Raw genomic sequence first — 20,559 nt, 5'->3', positions numbered from 1 at the left:
CCCTCAACTGCCAAGAAAACCTTAATGCTGGAAGTTAGCCAAATTGGCTCTCCCAAACCGGCCAAATGGCAATCATGGGCAGTTAATGCTCTAATTACCCATTATCCAAATAACTAGCCTTGCTTCTAGCAGCTCTTGCCAAAGCGGGCTAGATAATTCTAGCCCGGATAAGCTGGTGAGCTAGCTATCCAAACGCACCCTAAGGCGCCAAACACTTTAACAACAGAGAGAAGGGTTGAGATTTTGGGAAAAACATTTTCAAAACATTTCTTGATAATTTCGAACAATTTGAAATGCCGCAATTTTTTTCATATTCCAAGTTTTTTTTCCTGCAAAAAATGTGAACAATTTTTGTAATCTGGATTTAGAAAAGACACAATTGTTTTTTTTTGCAAAACCTAGTGAACAATTTTGGAAAAAATGAATATTTTCTGACATTGTGAAAAAAAATTGAAAACAAAGAAATACTTTCTGAAATTCCTGAACAATTTTTGAAACACAGACATCTTTCTGAAATTGTGAACAAATTTTGGAAATGAGAACATATTATGAAATTCCTGTACATTTTCTGAAAAAAGAACATTTTTTTAATGACATTGTGAACTTATTTTTAAAAAGAGATAAAGAAGGGATGTTCAGGCTAATGACACATGATATATATCACAACGAGGAAAAATAATTAGAAAAAGGATAAAGAAGGGACGTTCGATAAGGACTCAGGCTAATAACGTAAACTGAAGCACTAAATGAGCTAGAAAGTACTGTACTATAGTAGCCCATTACACTTTTAAAATAAATAAAATCAATTTTGGTTAAATAGGTTTAACCATATGGTTTTCGGTTTCTAACCGAAAGAAACGAAATGCAAATGGTTTCAATATTTAAAACTGAAATTGAAACTGAAACCTAAAAAAATTAACATTTTGGTTATGTTTGGTTTTTTTATTCGGTTTCTGGTTTTCGGTTCGGTTTTGCACACCCTGACCCCCGAGCACGACGTGGGTTTGACTAACATCAGGCAATAACATGTTGACATCATGATGATATTTTCTTTACCTTTTCCCATTTTCTTTAAATTAATATATTATAAAATTAAAGTATATTGAAAAAGTTGAAAACTTTGAGTACCAAAAATGTTAACTCAACTAGAAAAAATATTGATACATATTAAAAGATGTTCCTCAAATGAAAAGTGCTACTGTGTTTCAAAACAATGTATGTAAATTGTTTAAAAGTATGTATACAATGTAAAAAAATGTTTATGTGTTATACAAAAATATATGGTACTCTTAAAATATGCAGATGGCATTGAAAAGAAAAACTCTCACGTCTAAAAAAATTTAAATCATGTATTAAAAAATTTAATCATGTTTCCAGAAAATGTTAATCATGTATCTAAAATATATTTATAAAAAATATTTAAAACATGTATTTGAAAAAAAGTTAAACATACATTAAAAAAATTATATGCATACGAGAAATGTACGATATGTATGGAAAACGTTGACATGAAAACATATAATAGAAAACTGTTCATCATGTATTTTGGAAAAAAAATGAGTACAAAAAAGTTCCTGGCATATACAACAAACGTACATCATGTATTTGAAAAATATTCCACTTGTACACTAAGAATGTACATTGTGTATTTATTAAACTAGAAATGTGTTGAAAAGTAGGGGAAACACACAAAAAATAGAAAACTGAGAAAAACGTCGGAAAACAAAAAAATCATAGGAAACCGATGAACAAAAAGCGGAAAAAAAAGGGTGAAGAAACAAAGAAAACCAAATGCAAAACAAAGAAAAAGAAAAATGTCACGGGTTTCAATGGATGTACATTGAGATTTTAAAAAAATTGTACAATATACCAGAATGTCCGTGTAATTTGAAAAAAAATAAACCTCTATGTAAAAAATTTATATAATGTGTATGAAAGCAATAGACACCAAAACATGTATTTCATAAAAACATACTTTTAAAATTTTAAAAGTGTATTTAAATGTTTCGTATGTATAAGAAGAATGTACGCTGGGCACAAAAATATTATTCATGTATTACAAAATGTGAAATCTGTATAAATATATTTTAGATGTATACCAAAAATGTAAAATGTGTATGTATACAATGTGCATCAAAACATATATTTGAAAAAAGAGTCATATAGTTGAAATGTTAGATGTGTATTACGAAAATGTTCTTGACATATACAAGAAATGTACAATGTGTAAAAAAAGATAATCGATGAAATCCAGTGCAAATGATTTAAAACTGTGAAAACCAAGAAAGAAACAAGGAAAAACAAAGAAACGGATGAAAACCAAGAAAAGAAAAGAGAAAAGAAAAATCAATAAAAAGGGATAAAGAAACTCAAGAATACCGGGGAATTGAAATAAAATTTGGGGAAAACCGAGAATGAAATGAAGAAAACTGATGGAAAAACAAAAAAAACGATGAAACCAGTGAAGAAACCAGAAAAATGAATTAAAACAAAAAAAACTTTTGAAAACCTCAACGAACACAGCAGCCAGCGTTCGAATGAGCGCGATCGAGCGCTAAATATGGGCTGGCCTAGTACTGTACAGCCACATGAAATGCTTCTGGCGAGACATAAGTAACTCTCGCGCTGAACGAGACATAGGTAAATAGGATTGCGGGTCCGCATCGAGGATCTGGATCTTAGAAGGCATCATCACGTTCCATAATCAGAGATTCAATGCCATGATCTTGTGAGGTGCCTGCCCAAGGGGAGAACACATTACAGCCAAAAACTACATCGTTCATTATCGCCCAGAGTGAGCTAGTAACACCTTGCACTCAGCAGCACCATTTGTGGTTAGATGGCGACCCCTATGCACCCATGCAAACATATACTCCCTCCGATCCAATTTACTTTGCGTATAACTTTTTCCCAAAAAATCGGCAATAGTATGCATGTTTAGATCTTTCGCCGATTCCTTCCGAGACTACCCCTCCACCTCCGCTTCGCCTCCTTCTCTCGCATTGATTAAGCCGACTCGCTCGCCTCCTTTTCTTCCTCGTACGGTAAGCTAGCACGCATGCGTCCTCCTATCTCTTCGCCTTCTACTCCATCCGCCTCTTGGTATCCGAGTCCGCTCTTACGCACAGACTAAAAAGAATAAATTACCAGAGGGAGTATTATACATGCATTTGCACTTAGCGGCCCTTTGGGGTCGTGCCACCCCATCTAACCCATTCAAAGGAACCACGGGACTTTCACAGATCAACTGAGTGTTTAGGTTTCAGCTTGATGTACTTGGGCCCCGTTTGGAATGCCGTTTCTACTTTGAATATCCTTGTAAAAAATACAGGCCACCGTCCGTCGTTTTTGTTTCCGCCAGCAAATCGCTCCTGGTCAGTAAGATACAGCCGTAAGAAAAATACATCTGTATTTATTTACATCGATTCCAAGCACGGCCTTACTTGGTTACGAGAGACAAGCGTGAAAGTCACCAAGCTGCACAGGCCATTCTCCTCTTTCCATCGGGCAATCCTGAACAAGTACGGTACAAAAAGCTCGATCGTTCGTTCGGTGGAAACGGTCTGTCCACACCATCCATGATCGATCGATCATTCATCGGTTCCACGGCATGCAGGCACCTTTTCTAGGTGGGAGGTTACGAGCCGCGCACGCACGCAGGGGCAGGTCACGCCACGCGCCGTCGTGTCATCGGCGGTTCAGTTGTCACCAAGAATGCGCTTTTCACTTTTTCATTCAGCAGCCGTACGCTCGACCGGCCATCGGCGGATCCATCGAGCCATTCCGTCCATGCCATGCCATGCCATGCCGCGTTGGTTGGGTCGATTATCACATACTCGACATGCACCATCGTGTCTTCCAACGATCCCTCTACAGCTCTACTGACTACTCTCTCCCAACAGCCGGCACCAGTTCTTATTGTACGTACTCGACCGATCTCTTCCGACTGCTCAGTGAGATGTGGGCGGCCTTTTTCTTTGGCCAGAAAACGCAACAAGAGAGAAGAGACGACGACGACGAGGCTGTCGGTGTTGCAGGCTCGGGTGCGACTGGACCACGCAATCGAAAGCAAGGTACAGCACGAAGCTCAAGGACGGACGGTGAGCCAAACCAAACCAGACCACCGACGCTCCTGGCTGGCCAAGCATCAGAGAACGCCTTGCCCCAACGTCACACACACACATCCAACTCGGGCGTGCAGATTTCAGGAAGGAATCGTTGTGCCCTCAGCAGCAAGACACGACGGGTCGGCGAGACGGCATCAGCATCTTTCTTTTCTTTCTGGGAAAGGATGTGTCGAAAGGAACAGCCTCATCGTCTGGTGCAATGCAAATGGACATGGACCCAACCGAACCGTGTGTGTGTATAAAAGGAAAAATGCGTAGGCGACGTCAGGGATGGCAGCAAAACGTAAGGCCGGCCCATACGGTGCTTGTCAACTGGCTAGATCAATGATCGGCAAATTAAATCATCAGCGTCCACATGTTAACAGACACCAATATACTCATACATGTACTAGTATAATGTAGTAGTATTCGTTAGTCGCCTTCGCCACCTTCACATCGTGTTGTTCCTACGTCCTCGTCTAGGTAAAATTCTATTATAAACTCGTCCGGCAGCCAAGCTTGCAGCCTACAAAAGATGGTTGATTAATACGCATTCTAAAAAAAACACGTCGATTTCCTTGACTTTGTCATGATCTAGCAGTACGACCTAACTAAGGCGCAGACATCTTAGACCATTTGTACACTGCTCAGTTACATGTCCAAACGAGAAAACTAATGTCCGTCCGTCGATACGACGTCCAATCCGCTTTATATATTTCGTTGGAATTTTCAGGGGCGATGCGGCTGCTGCAAGGATGCTGATGGTTCAAGCGCGTGACGGTTTTAATAGCGGTTGGCCGGTTCCATAATAGGACCGTGCTACCATCACCATGGATGGGTGGTATATCATGGCAAAAGGCATCCTGCAGTGGGTGCAACGTAACTGTCCAACAACCAACAGCACAGGAAAAGACTGCCGCTTGGCGATCGTAGGCGAGCAAGCACGGTGCCTTCCACCTTGAACCTACGACCGGCCCGGTCTACTTCTTCGGTTCGCGCCCATTCTGAGCTCTGACGCCGCATGGTCAGGTCAATAGTCGATGGGGTTGGGCGTGTAGATCTTTCCTGCTAAGTGTCAGTTGAGGACACCGTGTCAGTGAAAGCGCGAACAGTTAATAAGGGCGGATTAGATGCTCCCGTGCGCAGTGCGCATATCATGGGGCCGCACTATTTTGTTCACAGGCCAGAAAATAGAACCTTGTGTGGAGTATGGTGTATGGACCACTCACAATTTCTCGGGAAAACAGAACGTGAATGTCCATGAGAGCTAACCTGTGAAAGTGGTTTATAATCCAGCCCAACAGGGATCAGACGCTAAGCTGGACGTTTAATGTTACATGTGAGGTCCAAGAGCATTTCCAGCCATTCGGCCCCCAGGGCGCCAAAAAAGAGCGGCCTGGGGTGCGCCGGCTATAATCTCGGCGCTGGGGGCGGTTCGGCACCCAGTCGTCGCCCCCCAGGTCGCCCCAGGCGTCGATTTTGGCCCAGTGTTCGGTCTAATTATGTCCAAAAACGTCTCGATACCTGCGTGAATCGGCCCATATTCGGCGTTCGCCGTGTTTTGGCGTGAATTTTCGCATACAAATAGAAATCAATTGGTTCGTCACATAGTTCGGCGTGTTTCATCACATAAATTAAATAGTTCAAAAATAGTTCACGTCGTCAAATAGTTCAACAAAATAGTTCAATACAAATTATATAGCTTAACAAATAAAAACTCAAGTTTCATCACACGTCATTCCCGGCCTCGCCCTTGAGCCTCCATAGGTGCTCCATCAGATCGTGTTGCAGTTCTTGATGCACCTGTGGGTCTCGGATCTCCTGACGCATATTGAGGTAGTCAGTCCAGTTTGCCGGTAGCTGATGATCAACTTGGGCAAGAGGACCCTGCTTGTAATATGGTTCAGTGTCAAACACTGGCTCTTCCTGCTCGCTCTCAATGATCATGTTGTTCAAGATGACACAGCAAGTCATGATCTCCCACATTTGATCTTTCGACCAGGTCTGAGCAGGAAACCGGACAACAGCAAATCGAGATTGGAGCACACCAAATACCTGCTCGACATCCTTTCTGCAAGCCCCCTAAACCTTCGCAAACCAGGCGTTCTTGCCTCCTGGCATAGGGTTTGAGATGGACTTCACAAATGTCGACCATCTCGGATAGATGCCACCAGCTAGATAGTATCCCTTGTTGTACTGCCGTCCATTGACCTCGAAGTTCACCGGAGGAGAATGACCTTCAACAAGATTGACAAAGACTGGGGAGCACTGCAAGATGTTGATGTCATTGTGAGTTCCTGGCATCACAAAGAAAGAGTGCCAAATCCAGAGGTCCTGTGTGGCCACTGCCTCAAGCACCACACGACAACCGTTTTTGGCGCCTTTGTACAACCCCTGCCAAGCAAATGGACAGTTCTTCCATTTCCAATGCATGCAGTCGATGCTTCCAAGCATCCCAGGAAATCCTCTAGCTTCATTCTGTGCTAGGATCCGAGCCGTGTCTTCCGCATTGGGTGTACGCAAGTATTGCGGTCCAAACACTGCCACAACTGCCCTGCAGAACTTGTAAAAACACTCAATGGTGGTGGACTCGGCCATGCGCCCATAGTCGTCGAGTGAATCACCGGGAGCTCTGTATGCATGCATCCTCATAAATGTCATGCACTTCCGGATCGAGGTGAATCCAAGTGTGCCGGTGCAATCCTTCTTGCACTTGAAGTAGTTGTCGAACTCCCGGATGGAATTCACAATCTGAAGGAAAAACTTTCGGCTCATCCGATAACGGCGCCAAAATGTTTTCTCACTGTGCAATGGAGCGTCAGCGAAGTAGTCCGAGTAAAGCATGCAGTAGCCTTCCAGACGATGTCGGTTCTTTGCTTTCACCCGCCCAAGCGTCGAGCCACCTTGCCGCGGCTTTTCACTGCTCGCCAGTAGGTCGGCGAGCATCATGAGATGCTCCTGCTCCTGGACGTCGGCTTCGGCTTCCTCATCCAGCAACGCCGCGAGCGCCTCCTCATCTTCGGAGTCCATCGCCGGGCTGGGAAATCCACCGAACACCTTGTGGGCGAGGTGGGCGCAAGCCCGTCGGTGTACAGGCCCTGCGCGGCCGGAACGCCGGAAAAGTGCCCGGACGGCGGCGAAGAGGCTGCCTCGGTGAAACCCCTTCTCTTTAACGGCGGGAGATGGTCTCCCTAGCTGTGGCGGGCGATGGACGGGGCCGGGATCGGCAGGGTGGCGGCCGAGCGGGGGGGGGGGGGGGTAGGAGGCGAATCTGGGCGGGGGCGCTTGACTTTTCGCATGCCAATGTGGCCCCAGGAACGCTTTTCCCTTTCGCCGGAGCCCCCGAACGCCCCCCAATACGCCGGGTTCGGCATGCGAGCGTCGGGCGCAAAAACGGGCCGAGCCGGCGAAATTGGACGACCTCGGGGCGCAACTGGGTCATTTTTTCGGCGCTGGCGTAAATAAAACGCCTGGGGAGGCCGTTCTAGGGGCGCAGCTAGAGATGCTCTAAGTGGTGACCCGATGCTCCAGGATTCTAGTCTCCATTTTTTTTGAACACAAACTCTAGCCTCCAATTAATAAGCGTTATTTAAGTGTCTATGCGTCTATGTTGTACTTGATTTATTTCTTTTTTAAAATTCAACCTGTTCTTTATTTATTCAAACCCGGCAGGAATCTCTGCCGCTATAACCTGCAGAATACAGTCGGGAGGTTCATGCAACCAAATCTTACATGAATTATTCAAAACACTCTCCTTATCTAACAAATGTGCTGCACTATTTGCAGTCCTCCTAACCCAAATGAAAGTTTCCATCTTTCCCTGCTATCCAACATTTGCTTGACTTCCTCTATGATTGGTCCCAATGTAGAGAGGTCCTTCTCCTTGCTATGTAACTTGCTAACTATCTCCTTGCAGTCCATCTCAATGTGCAAACTATTGGCATTAAACTCATGTGCTAACTGAACCGCACGCTTGCAAGCTTGAAGTTCGACTGTAGCCGGGTCCTTGCACGTTGGGAAGAAATGGCATGCACTACCCAGAAGAGTCCCTTCATGGTTTCTGAAGACCACTCCTGCACCTCCATGCTCACTAGTTTTTGATATAGCTCCATCCACATTGACTTTTACCCATCCTTCGTCCGGCGGTTTCCACTTTTCAATAGGTACGAGCTTCTGTATTTTGCTTTTGCGTCCATGTATGGTCTGCCACTCCTCCATCAACTTAACTACAGTCCTTGCAATCACCTCTGCATCTTCAATTCTCTTTCCATCACGGGCATTACTGCGAGCTAACCATAGTCCATACACCCTCCTGAACCATGATTGCGCGCTCATCATCGGATGCATCGGCGAACCACGAGAGCAGCCAGCTTGAGAGTGCACCCTGGGGACGAACAAAATCCGGTGGGATCACCATCGGCACCCCCAACTCCGAGTGCATAATTTTCCAGAACTTCGCTGAGTGATAGCATCCCCAAAATCTGTGATAATTTGTTTCTTCCCGCCCATGATGACCCACAAGTGTAGAGGATCTATCGTAGTCCTTTCGATAAGTAAGAGTGTTGAACCCAACGAGGAGCAGAAGGAAATGACAAGCAGTTTTCAGTAAGGTATTCTCTGCAAGCACTGAAATTGTAGGTAACGGATAGTTTTGTGATAGGATAATTTGTAACGGGTAACAAGCAATGAAAGTAAATAAGGTGCAGCAAGGTGGCCCAATCCTTTTTGTAGCAAAGGACAAGCCTGGACAAGTTCTTATATGAGAAAAGCGCTCTCGAGGACACATGGGAATTATTGTCAAGCTAGTTTTCATCACGTTCATATGATTCGCGTTCGTTACTTTGATAATTTGATATGTGGGTGGACCGGTACTTGGGTACTGCCCTTTCTTGGACAAGCATCCCACTTATGATTAACCCCTATTGCAAGCATCCACAACTACAAAAGAAGTATTAAGGTAAACCTAACCATAGCATGAAACATGTGGATCCAAATCAACCCCTTATGAAGCAACGCATAAACTAGGGTTTAAGCTTCTGTCACTCTAGCAACCCATCATCTACTTATTACTTCCCAATGCCTTCCTCTAGGCCCAAACAATGGTGAAGTTTCATGTAGTCGACGTTCACATAACACCACTAGAGGATAGACAACATACATCTTATCAAAATATCGAACGAATACCAAATTCACATGACTACTTATAGCAAGACTTCTCCCATGTCCTCAGGAACAAACGTACTACTCACAAATCATATTCATGTTCATAATCAGAGGGGTATTGATATGCATTAAGGATCTGAACATATGATCTTCCACCAAATAAACCAACTAGCATCTAGCAGAAGATGGGCACCGAAGGCCTGTCGGGGGGCCCACGAGGCAGGGAGGCGCGCCCCCCACCCTCGTGACCAGGGTATGGGCCCCTGACCCTGATTCCTTTGCCAGTATTTTTCATAAAATCCAAAAATGACTTTCGGGGAGTTTCAGGACTTTTGGAGCTGTGCAGAATAGGTCTCTAATATTTGCTCCTTTTCCAGCCCAGAATTCCAGCTGCCGACATTCTTCCTCTTTATGTAAACCTTGTAAAATAAGAGAGAATAGCCATAAGTATTGTGACATAACGTGTAATAACAGTCCACAATGCAATAAATATTGATATAAAAGCATGATGCAAAGTGGATGTATCAGCCCACATGCCACACAGAATACGCCCGCTTTGATCTTCCTCCTCAAGAGCTCCGCTCCAACAGCTAGGCCATTTCGGATGAGTCTCCAAGTGTGAATTATTGCTTTGCCTGGCGCCACTGTGTCCCATAGATTCAACCACGCCTTATGGTTTACCACCGATGAAATGGTTTCAGGTCTGCTTACCTTGAGACATTCTTGTGTCATACGCAAATGATATGCTGACCTGACTATGAAGACCCCATTCTTCATGTAATTCCATGCCAAAAAATCTTCTGCCGCTGGCCTCCAATAGGAACCTGGCTAATCTCATTTACCTCGTCTGGTGCAAACATGGCCTATAGCCTTAACATATCCCACGTTGTGCCATTTGCACTCAGCAAATCACTAACTCGGTCGATTCCATGTATGTAGACTTGGCCCAGTGGCTTTAGACTACCTTTCCTCGGAATCCAATGATCATGATGTACTCGGACTTGTGATCCGTCTCCAATCCTCCATATGAGACCTTCCAGTAGAAGATCACGACCGTGTAAATGCTCCTGAAGGTGAAAGAGCCGCCGCCCGGGCATGTAGCATTCAAAATCGACCCGTCCACAAAATATCGAGCCTTCAGAACTCTTGCACATAGCAATGTTGGGTTCTCCAAAATACACCAGGCTTTCTTAGCAAGCATAGCTTGGTTGAAAGCTTCTAGGTCACGGAACCCCAGCCCTCCCTCATGTTTCCTAGTACACATCTTGTCCCAAGCGATCCAATGCACTTTCTTTTGACCATTAACTGCGCCCCACCAGAAGTTCGAAGAGATAGAAGAAAGGTTCCCGCACATTTTCTTGGCGAGTTGAAAGCAGCTCATAGTAAAAGTCGGCGTAGATTGGAGCCCAGACTTGACCAGTACCTCCCTTGCTGTCTTTGAGAGCCCTTGGCCCTTCCATCCTGCCACCTTCCCACGTGCACTCTCACTGGCATATTTGAAAGTCCCGTCCGTTGATCTCCCCACCACTGTGGGGAGCCCCAAGTATCTCTCACTTAAGGCCTCAAAATCTAACCCAATCACCAGTTTGAGGTCCTCTTACTCTCCTCCGTGCTCCCCTTACCCAAAAAATATTGATGATTTCTGCAAGTTAACTTTCTGTCTCGAAGCAACCGCATAGTCCTGCAGAATGGTTTGGAGTGAAGCGAAGTTTTGTTGAGCCCCCTCTAGAAACACCACACTATCATTAGCAAAGAGAATATGAGTAACAGTGGGTCTGTTACTCTCAAACTATACTCCCTTTATTTCCCTTTCCCTTTGTGCATTCCTTAGCAGCGCCGATAACCCCTCCACACACAAAAGAAAGATATATGGGGATAGGGGGTCTCCCTGTCGAAGCCCTCTTAAAGGAACAAAACTATTGGCACTACAAAAAAATACACTTCCATGATGATACGTGTTTGTCACGGTAGGTCACGTTTTTTGTCATGCATGTACATCCATGACGATTTTATGACAGAATCAAGATAGTCATACCTGTGCCGTCATAGAAGTGTTCCATGACATTACCAAAATTATCATCACGGAAGTGTCCACTTCCATGACGATAAATCGCACGTCACGGAAGTGCTTTCGTCAAGGGTGACCGACACGTGGCATCCACCGTAACGGAACGTCGTTAAGCTATCGGGTCGGGTTTTGGATCCGATAACCCGTTAACAGCCCCAACCAATGGGGATTTTCCACGTGTAAAATCATCATTGGCTGGAGGAAACACGTGTCGGCTCATCGATGGGACAAATGTCATCCACTCATTGGACAGAAGGTGCATATGATACGTCGATACGTGGCATGGCCCAACAGAGGCCCATTCCTGTGAAAAGGCCGGCCCATTTGACTTGGACAAAAAGTGGCGGGCTGGCCCATGGAAAGCCTGTTAACGGCGTGTTCGCATGTAGCCCATTTACAGCCCGCTAACCCAAGGCCCATTACGCCCTATCCGAATTAGGCCCAGTAGCGTCATCTGGGCCATCCAATATGATTCCAGCCTGTTTTCACTTCTGGCCCATGTATGGTCCATGACGTCTTTCGGCCCATATGAGGCCCTTTGTAACTCTTGGCCCATTAACGACCCGTCGTGAAACTGGGCCGTAATAAACAGTGTATCACTTTACACCCATTAACGGCCCGTGCTGAAACTGGCCTGTAATGAATAGTGTACCACTTTATACCCATTAACGGCCCGTTATTCTGTTGGTCCGTTTCCAGCCCATGTTATCGTTCGGCCTTCTCAGAGCCCATTTATTCTTGGGCTCATTTCCAGCATTCGTTTACTTACGGCCCGTTACTGTCATTTTCTGCTTATGGGCCAAATTCAGCCCGTGGTTACAGTCGGCCCGTTTGTGGTCCATTAATACGTTGGGCCGTTTTCATAGCGTCATCAAATACGGACTATTAACGATGGCCCGTTATGGTCGCCCATGAATGGACGATTCCAACTCTAGCCTGTTTACGGCCATAATGCGGTATGTTTGGCCAATCGATCATACGGCACGTATAAGGCCCATTGACGATACGACCCGTAGAAGGCCCATTGTTTCTACGGCCCGTAGAAGGCCCATTGTTTCTACGGCCCGTAGAAGGCCCACTGTTTCTACGGCCCGTAGGAGGCCCAGTGTCACTACATTAAATATTAGCCATGGTTATTGTGGCCTCGTTTTAAAAAATAGGTTATTGCAGCCACTAGCAAACCGCGGAAAAAGAACTGCAATGACTACAAGAAAACAAATAAAGAAGAAAACAAGGAAATAAATAAGCAAGCAACTAACGCTAGGCTATCACGGCTATTACACATATTACACCCACTTGGCATCAAAGTTCGCCACCAGTGCAAATATAGGGAACAAAGCAACATATCATATACACTGGTAGTCAAAGTTGGCGACCAGCGCAAATAAACGCCGCAGCAAAACAAATCCAGAACTGAAACTACTTCAGAAGATCTCAAGAAACAATATCCTGGGTACCCATAATGCTGGCAAGATGCTTAGCAAGCTTATTAACTTTCTCTTGTTTGGCGCTTAAATCCTCCAACGCTTGCCGTTGCACCAGGAAATATGCATCTGAATTCTATAGGGACTTCCTCAGTCCTTCAGCTTCCTGTCGCAGCACATCTGATCGATGTCTTTCAACTTGAAGTTGAGACTCAAGAAGACGAACTGATTCAGGCAGTGAGTTCGAAGAGCTTGTGCAAGCAGTAGTGGTTAGTAACTCGAACACTACATCAAGACAATACTTTTGGGTTCTCTCACTGTCGTCAAGATAGTTTTTATCAGGTTTCTTGGAGACCAACAGGGATGTCTCACTATCTTGAACCTTATCTGCATTACTTCCTTTACCATTGCATAACGCGATACTGTTCTCCAATATTTTGTCCGCGTTCTAAAAGAGAAACAAGCAGACACATCACAAGTTTACCATGTTGTATATGAAACTCATTTTGGTAAATGATTTCAGTAGTAAAGTGGATAGGATAACAGCATGAAACAAACATATATCTATGTACCATGGTCACTTTATGGTCTATATCATTCTAGTTTTTGTTGCCAAATCAAGATAGAGACACAGTTCAAATAATATTTGTTCAAGACAAAGCAGAATAGACAGAATATAAGTGTGGGAAACTATAGAGCAATAACAACACTTTTAATGTGCATGACATGAGAACATAACTGTTTATTCAATTTAAACTGAAATCAACATACATCAGGTTACAACAGCAAACCAGTTAAAGAAACAGGTTTGAAACATACATTTTGCGCCATTGGAGTTTCAATTCCATCCTTCAAATTCGAAACAAGTTGGTATGAGTAAATACAGTAATGCAAGACCAAAGGAGTATGAACCATAGCTAAGAACCTGACCTGAGAACAAATCTTCTTCTCCTTTAAGCGTTGAGTTGGGATCCGGAGTGGTGGTCCTCGTGCTTTGGGCACTACAGTTCCTTTACTAACTGCTCGTGTTTGGGTGCTCTGTGGTGGAGACGGTGTTGTGCCAACTGGAACTGGGTTACTATCTGCCGGGGTTGGGGTTAGAAGGGGTGTAGCTGGTTCTCTGTCCAACTGGGTAGGGGTACAATCTGCGAGAGTCTGGGTTGTGTGTGGTGGATCTGGTCCTTGGGCAAGTACAACCGTGGTTCTATCTGCATCAACTGGTAGCACTATCTTTTCTGAAGACCGTGTTGTTACTCCCTTAGATACTGCCATCACCCTCTCCAATTCAAATGGCTGATAAACAAGAAAAGTAATTGAAAGTATAAGCATTGTATGATAGACAGGTGCAATGGATAGTGCGGAATAAAAGAGGGCATGAAATAATTCATATTTATGTTGTCTAACCAAACAGGATAACACGACACAATTTCACATATATGACGGCTAACTAACCAGGATAGCATGACACAATTTCACATTATGATGGCTAACTAAAAAAGATGGAAAGACATAGTTCAAAATATGATGACTATGTAAATAGGATGACATGATATAACTATATAATGTGTTTATTAAATAGGTTGGCATGCCATAATTCACATACATTCACAGATAGAATGCCATAATTGAAAATATGATGATTGTAAACACTAAACAGGATGAGATGATATAACTATATGATGTCTTTATTAAATGGGTTGCCATGCCATAATTCAGATAGATGATGTGTATGTACTATGTAAACATGATGGCATGATATAATTCAAATATATGATTTATATAGTAAGCAAGCAAGCAGATGGCAATCCATATATGATGTAAAAACTAAGCAATGCAAGACAACATGCATGACATGGGTAATATAACCCTGCCAAGTTTGAGCATAGACCTCGCGGGGAAATAGGACTGGTCATCAATCTCTGAATCCTCCTCTAAGGAGCTCTCTGTAACCAGCAAGATGTCTGCTTCATCAGGTAGCATTGTCTGCTCTGAATACCTTGTTTTCACTCCAGATACTTCCATTACCGCTTCAAATGGCTGATGCACAGGAAGAGTAGTTGAATATACAAACGGTGTCGACAAATGGAACACGTAATACAAAAAAATGATAGCATGATATAATTCACATACATGATGATTGGCTAAACAACATGGCATTGCATAATTCACATATATAATGCCTTTGCAACAAGATAGCATTGTATAATTCACATATATAATGTCTTGCAACAAGATGGCAATGCATAATTCACATATATGTTAATTAGCCACTGAATAGGTGGCATTCACACAAAGCATGTCTAAACTAATCAAATGACATAGCAATGCGAGACACCATATGCATGATATGAGCAACATAACCCTGCCAAGTTAGAGCATACACCTCGGGGGGGGGGGGATAAGACTGGTCATCTGTCTCTGAATCCTCCTCTGAGGAGCTATCCGTAACCAGTGAGATATGCGCTTCATCAGATAGCATAGTCTGCTCTGAAGACCTTGTTTTCACTCCAGAATTTGCCATCACCGTGTCAAATGGCTGATGCACACGAAGAGCAGTTGAACGTACTAACATTGTTGACAAATGTAATATTTAACGAAAAAAAGGATGGCCTGATATAATTTACATATAAGATGACTGGCTAAGCAGGATGGCATTGCAAAATTCACATATATGATGCCTGGCTAAACAAGATGGTGTTGCATAATTCACATAAACGATGAATAAACTAAATAGATGGCATTCGCACAAACGATGTCTAAACTAAGCAGATGACATATTTGATGTATAAAGTAGGCAATGTAAGGCACCACATGCATGATATAACCAACATCAGCATGCCAAGTTAGAGCGAAGACCTCAGGGGGTAAATAGGAGTTGCCTTCTCCTTCTGAATCCCTCTCAGAACAGATATCTTCCTCTCGATTACAATCCAAAATGTGTGGAGGGGGGGGTTGCCTTTGCGCCTACCATGGAGCGACGTCTTCATGAAATTTTATTGCCACGCAAGGCTCGTCTCTTTTGCTCTACATGTTTAGTTCCATTGTTTACAATAAATGTCATGCATAGGAATAAAACATAGTGAGATTATGTAAGGAGTGCATGCAGAAATCCAGAGTGATGGTAGCAACCTCTGGATAGACCCAAAACCAATAATAGCAGGCAGATAATGGCTTCAGTTAAAAATATAGATAATGGCTTCTTTACTATTTGTTTCCCACCCAACATGAAACTCATAGTAGACACCGGAGATTAACCAGATAGTAGATAGATACTATTGATTGCGGCCCTGATATGTACCCCACAACCATTTAAAAACTCAAGTTTGACCATTAGTTTGGAGCTGACTCAGAGTCTAATCGGTGAACAGGATGATAAAGTAGCATGTAATATTAAGTGATGCATAACGTAAGCAGACACGAAAGAGTGCGACCTCTCTTGCGGACCCATGTAGTCCTCGAGGTCATCTGCTCGGTTGATGATGGTAATGCAGTTTTCATGTCTACCGGTGGCGGGGAAGAAGATCTGAGGTGGTGAAAGACAGTCTGGAGGCCGGATCCCTGCTATGCTGGACCCTTCTGTCGTTGGAGCAGCTGAGCTGGGGTGGACGACGGCACAACAGGAGCGGGACAAACCACGCAAAGTTTTCTTTGACAACTATCTATAAGAGAAGTAATTATGTAAGGGCTCGTTTGAATTGGAGGATTGCAACAATGTAGGGATAGGAAATAGACATGACTAGGATAGGAATGCACGTGCAAAACAGAGAATTTAAAAACACAGGATTTCTGCCAATCTGGGTATTTGATTCACAACAATTGGAAGATCACAGGATGCAAAGAAGCATGGTGAGATTAAGTAAAACCACTAGAAAATGTACGGTTATAATGCTATTATGCTACTATCTCTTAGTCTTGTGCTTCATGAATAGGAATTTGAAAAGGAGGACAAGTGAAAATTAAAATTCCTACGTTTTTTCTTTCAAGGAGACACTAAAGGAACAAATCCTACAGTTTTCCTTTGCTCCATTCCTTTGAACAAAATTCATGAATAGTAGTACCATAGGAAACTTCCCAATTCCTATGTTTTTCATTCACTTTTCCTTTCAAGCACTGGCGATTCTAGTAGGCAAGCTTGAGCAAGGAAAAGCCTACACTAAAAAATTGTTTTTGTGCTACTTCTATTACTTTGGACCCAGGCCACTGCCCTACTAGCTCAACTCCCAGGGCCATCGACAAATGCACAGCTCAAACGCGCAGAGATAAATAATGATGGCATTCAAGAGAGTCCATCACGCAAAGCTAAGTTGCCTGGTACCTCACTACTTGTCATATAGTAGGATAAAATAATCGTATTTCCCGTTACTACGAGTGCTCAGTGGACAATATATATAACATGTAGAGTAAAAAAGAGATGCAACAAGTGCACAACCTCTTTGGCGAAGCCATGTCGATCTCAGCGTGATTGGGTTGGCCGGTGAGGATGCTCCGGCTGACTTGGCTGTCGGAGGAGGGGAAGAAGATCTTAGGCGTCTGGAGATGGAACCCGAGGTACTGCTCCGCTGTGATGGAGGGTTCGAGTTGTACGACGCCGAGGCTGAAGCAGGACAAGAGAGACAATGTTAACCTGAGTGGAATTCTAATAGCATCTCCAATACATGACATAAAATACATAACCACAAAGTGCTAGATGTAAAATACATCAGCCGCTCATCTCTGAGCTTAACTGTCAAAACTGAATTTAACTGTCGAAACTGAACTTAACTGTCGAAACTGAACTTAACTGTCAAAACTGAATTTTGCTATCGAAACTGAATTTTGCTGTCGAAACTGAATTTTGCTGTCGAAACTGAACGCACTAGCAAGGTGAGGCTACACGTCGGTCGACTGACTTTTTCATCTCTGGTCAGTCGATTTTTCAGCCGTTGGATACGAAATCAAGGGCCTGCGGTTCATGTTCAACCTCCACCCCCATGAGCCGCCAGCCACCACCGGCCAAATAGCAGCCCCCCGCCGCCCCGCCCGCCCCGAAAACACTCCCCATCGCTGGTCCGCCGCCGCCTCGGCCAACCCACTAGCCCCTCCCCCCTGCCGAGCTTTTTCTCCGGCGATCCCCACGCCACCACCCCGCCACCGCCGGCAACCACCGCCCCCACCCTGAACCCTAAGAAAGATAGTGGGGTACCTCTCCGGCGAGCCCCCCCTGCTGCAGCTGGTTTTTCCTTCACCCCGGCGAGCCCCCCACCCCCTGAAAATCGACTGACCCAAAAGTCGATTCAGTCAACTAAAGTGTAGCTAAATCGGAGCAGCATGGCAAGCAAGAGCAAGATCAAGAGCAGCAGCGCGAGCAAGAGCAATAGCAAGAGCAGACCAGGTAGGGGATCGAGAGCAAGAGCAGAGCAGCAGCGCGAGCGAGAGCTAAAGCAGCAGGAGCTCCTACTGATGTGGACGTCGCTGCCGAGGGAGCGACGTCGTGGAAGAAGTGGCCGGCGATGCCGCCGTGGATGGAGTCGTGCCGTGTCGGCTCGGGACCGAGCACCGACAGCACCGTGAGATTGAATCAAGAAGAAAATGCGACGATTAGTGTACAACCTCTTTGGTGGCGCTGATTAGGCCTCATCTTCATCCGAGGAAACGGCGATGATGATGCTCTTCCGGTGGTGCAGGTGAAGACGGCGGTGTGGGAAAGGAGGTGGCGTGAAAGACGAGGGGAACATCGGGGCAGCTCCTTGGAGGTGGAGGACGGGGTGGCTGAACCGGCGGGACCACGAGATCGATGACGGATCCTCATACGGTATGGTGGATGTCGGTGTCAAAACCGGCGGATCTCGGGTAGGGGGTCCCGAACTGTGCGTCTAGGCGGATGGTAACAGGAGACAAGGTACACGATGTTTACCCAGGTTCGGGCCCTCTCGATGGAGGTAAAACCCTACTCCTGCTTGATTAATATTGATGATATGGGTAGTACAAGAGTTGATCTACCACGAGATCAGAGAGGCTAAACCCTAGAAGCTAGCCTATGGTATGATTGTTGTTCGTCCTACGGACTAGAACTCTCCGGTTTATATAGACACCGGAGAGGGCTAGGGTTACATAGAGTCGGTTACAACGGGAGGAGATCTACATATCGTATCACCAAGCTTGCCTTCCACGCCAAGGAAAGTCCCATCCGGACACGGGACGAAGTCTTCAATCTTGTATCTTCATAGTCCGGGAGTCCGGCCAAAGGTCATAGTCCAGCCATCCGGACACCCCCTAATCCAGGACTCCCTCAGTAGCCCCTGAACCAGGCTTCAATGACGACGAGTCCGACGCACAAGTTGTCTTCGGCATTGCAAGGCGGGTTCCTCCTCCGAATAATTCATAGAAGATGTTGAACACAGGATAGTGTCCGGATCTGCAAAATAGTTTCCACATACCACCGTAGAGAGAATAATATTCGCACAAATCTAATCTGCTGACGTATTCCATAGCGTGACATCATGCCACAACCAAGCCTATATTCGAATTGTTTTACTGTCCCACCTCAGCGTGTTTAGTGAGGCGGTTTCCTTGGCACATCTTGTCAAAGCAGAGATTGTGTCCCCTTATTCCGGGATTCTCATCAATATGGGCGTGGGTAACCCAACCATGCCATTAATCATGGCGCTTGGGAGATAAACGAGTTTTACTAGGCTAGTGTCACAGCCCTAGAATTTGTTTTTCATTAGTTGCATTAAGGCATTCATGCATCATGTTTAAAGTTCATGAAACTTGAACTGGGGATGACAAACTCTAGCACTAAATAAAATGCAATTAGGATCAAAATAAAAATATTTTCAATAAACCCAGAATGCCTTTAGGAAAGTTCATTATTTTTGTTAAAGGTGAAAACCCCTGCCAACAATGATGCACATATTTCTAGGCCATTCTGGATTTTTGAATTAAATCCTATTGTATTTGACTTTGGGCATTTAAATACTATAAATAATTTAAATGTTCAAATAAATGTTGGAAATTGTTAAGGGTCACTGAAATAATTCAGAAAGCACCCATAAGTGTTTCCAGGATTTTATGAAATGGTTTGGTATTATTACTAAATCAAAACAAATAGCAAAAACTAGAAAACAGAACAGAATTAAAAAAAAAGAGAGAAGGCCACCAGGCCACCTACCTAACTTACCTGGCGCCCACTTACCTGGCCCAGCACGGCCCAGCCCATCTCCACTTCCCCTCCTGTCGCCTTCCTCATCGCGCCAGTAGGCACAGGCGCGTGGCCGACGCACGCCGGCGCACGCCCCGGCCACCTCCTGCTTGCCGCTCCACCTCGACACCCCGGACGCCTCCATGCGTGCCACGCCACTCCTCTGGAACTCTCTCACTCTCTCCCGAACTCTTCCCCTTCCTCTGCTTCCTCTCCCTCCCGCGACCGAACGGAGCCGCCGCCACCGACGAGCTCCCTCGCGGCCACCGCCACCCCGTAGCCTCGCCGATGCGCTCAAAGGCTCCGCCTCGACCCCCTCTTCCTCCCCACCGATCCACGGCCCTCCGGAAGCCCTGCAGCGTCGCCCTCAAGCTCGTCCCCAACCTTCGGCCGCCGGCGAACTTTCGAGGATTCGCGAGCTCCAGCCCCTCTCCGGCCTCGCCGTTGCCTCCACCGGATCCGCTGTGAGCTCTTCTTCCATTCCCCCTCCTCCTCGCGCTCGTTCCCGCACTCTAGCCGCCCTTTTCACCGGAGCCGATTGCTCCTTGCCGCCGGCCATGGCGTGGCCGTGGCCACAGCCACCGCAGCTCGTTTCCGAGCCCACTGTCGTGCTCACCG

This window comes from Triticum aestivum, chromosome 7B (assembly GCF_018294505.1).
Source record: "Triticum aestivum cultivar Chinese Spring chromosome 7B, IWGSC CS RefSeq v2.1, whole genome shotgun sequence".
NCBI lineage: Eukaryota > Viridiplantae > Streptophyta > Magnoliopsida > Poales > Poaceae > Triticum > Triticum aestivum.
This window is presented reverse-complemented; position numbering follows the sequence as displayed.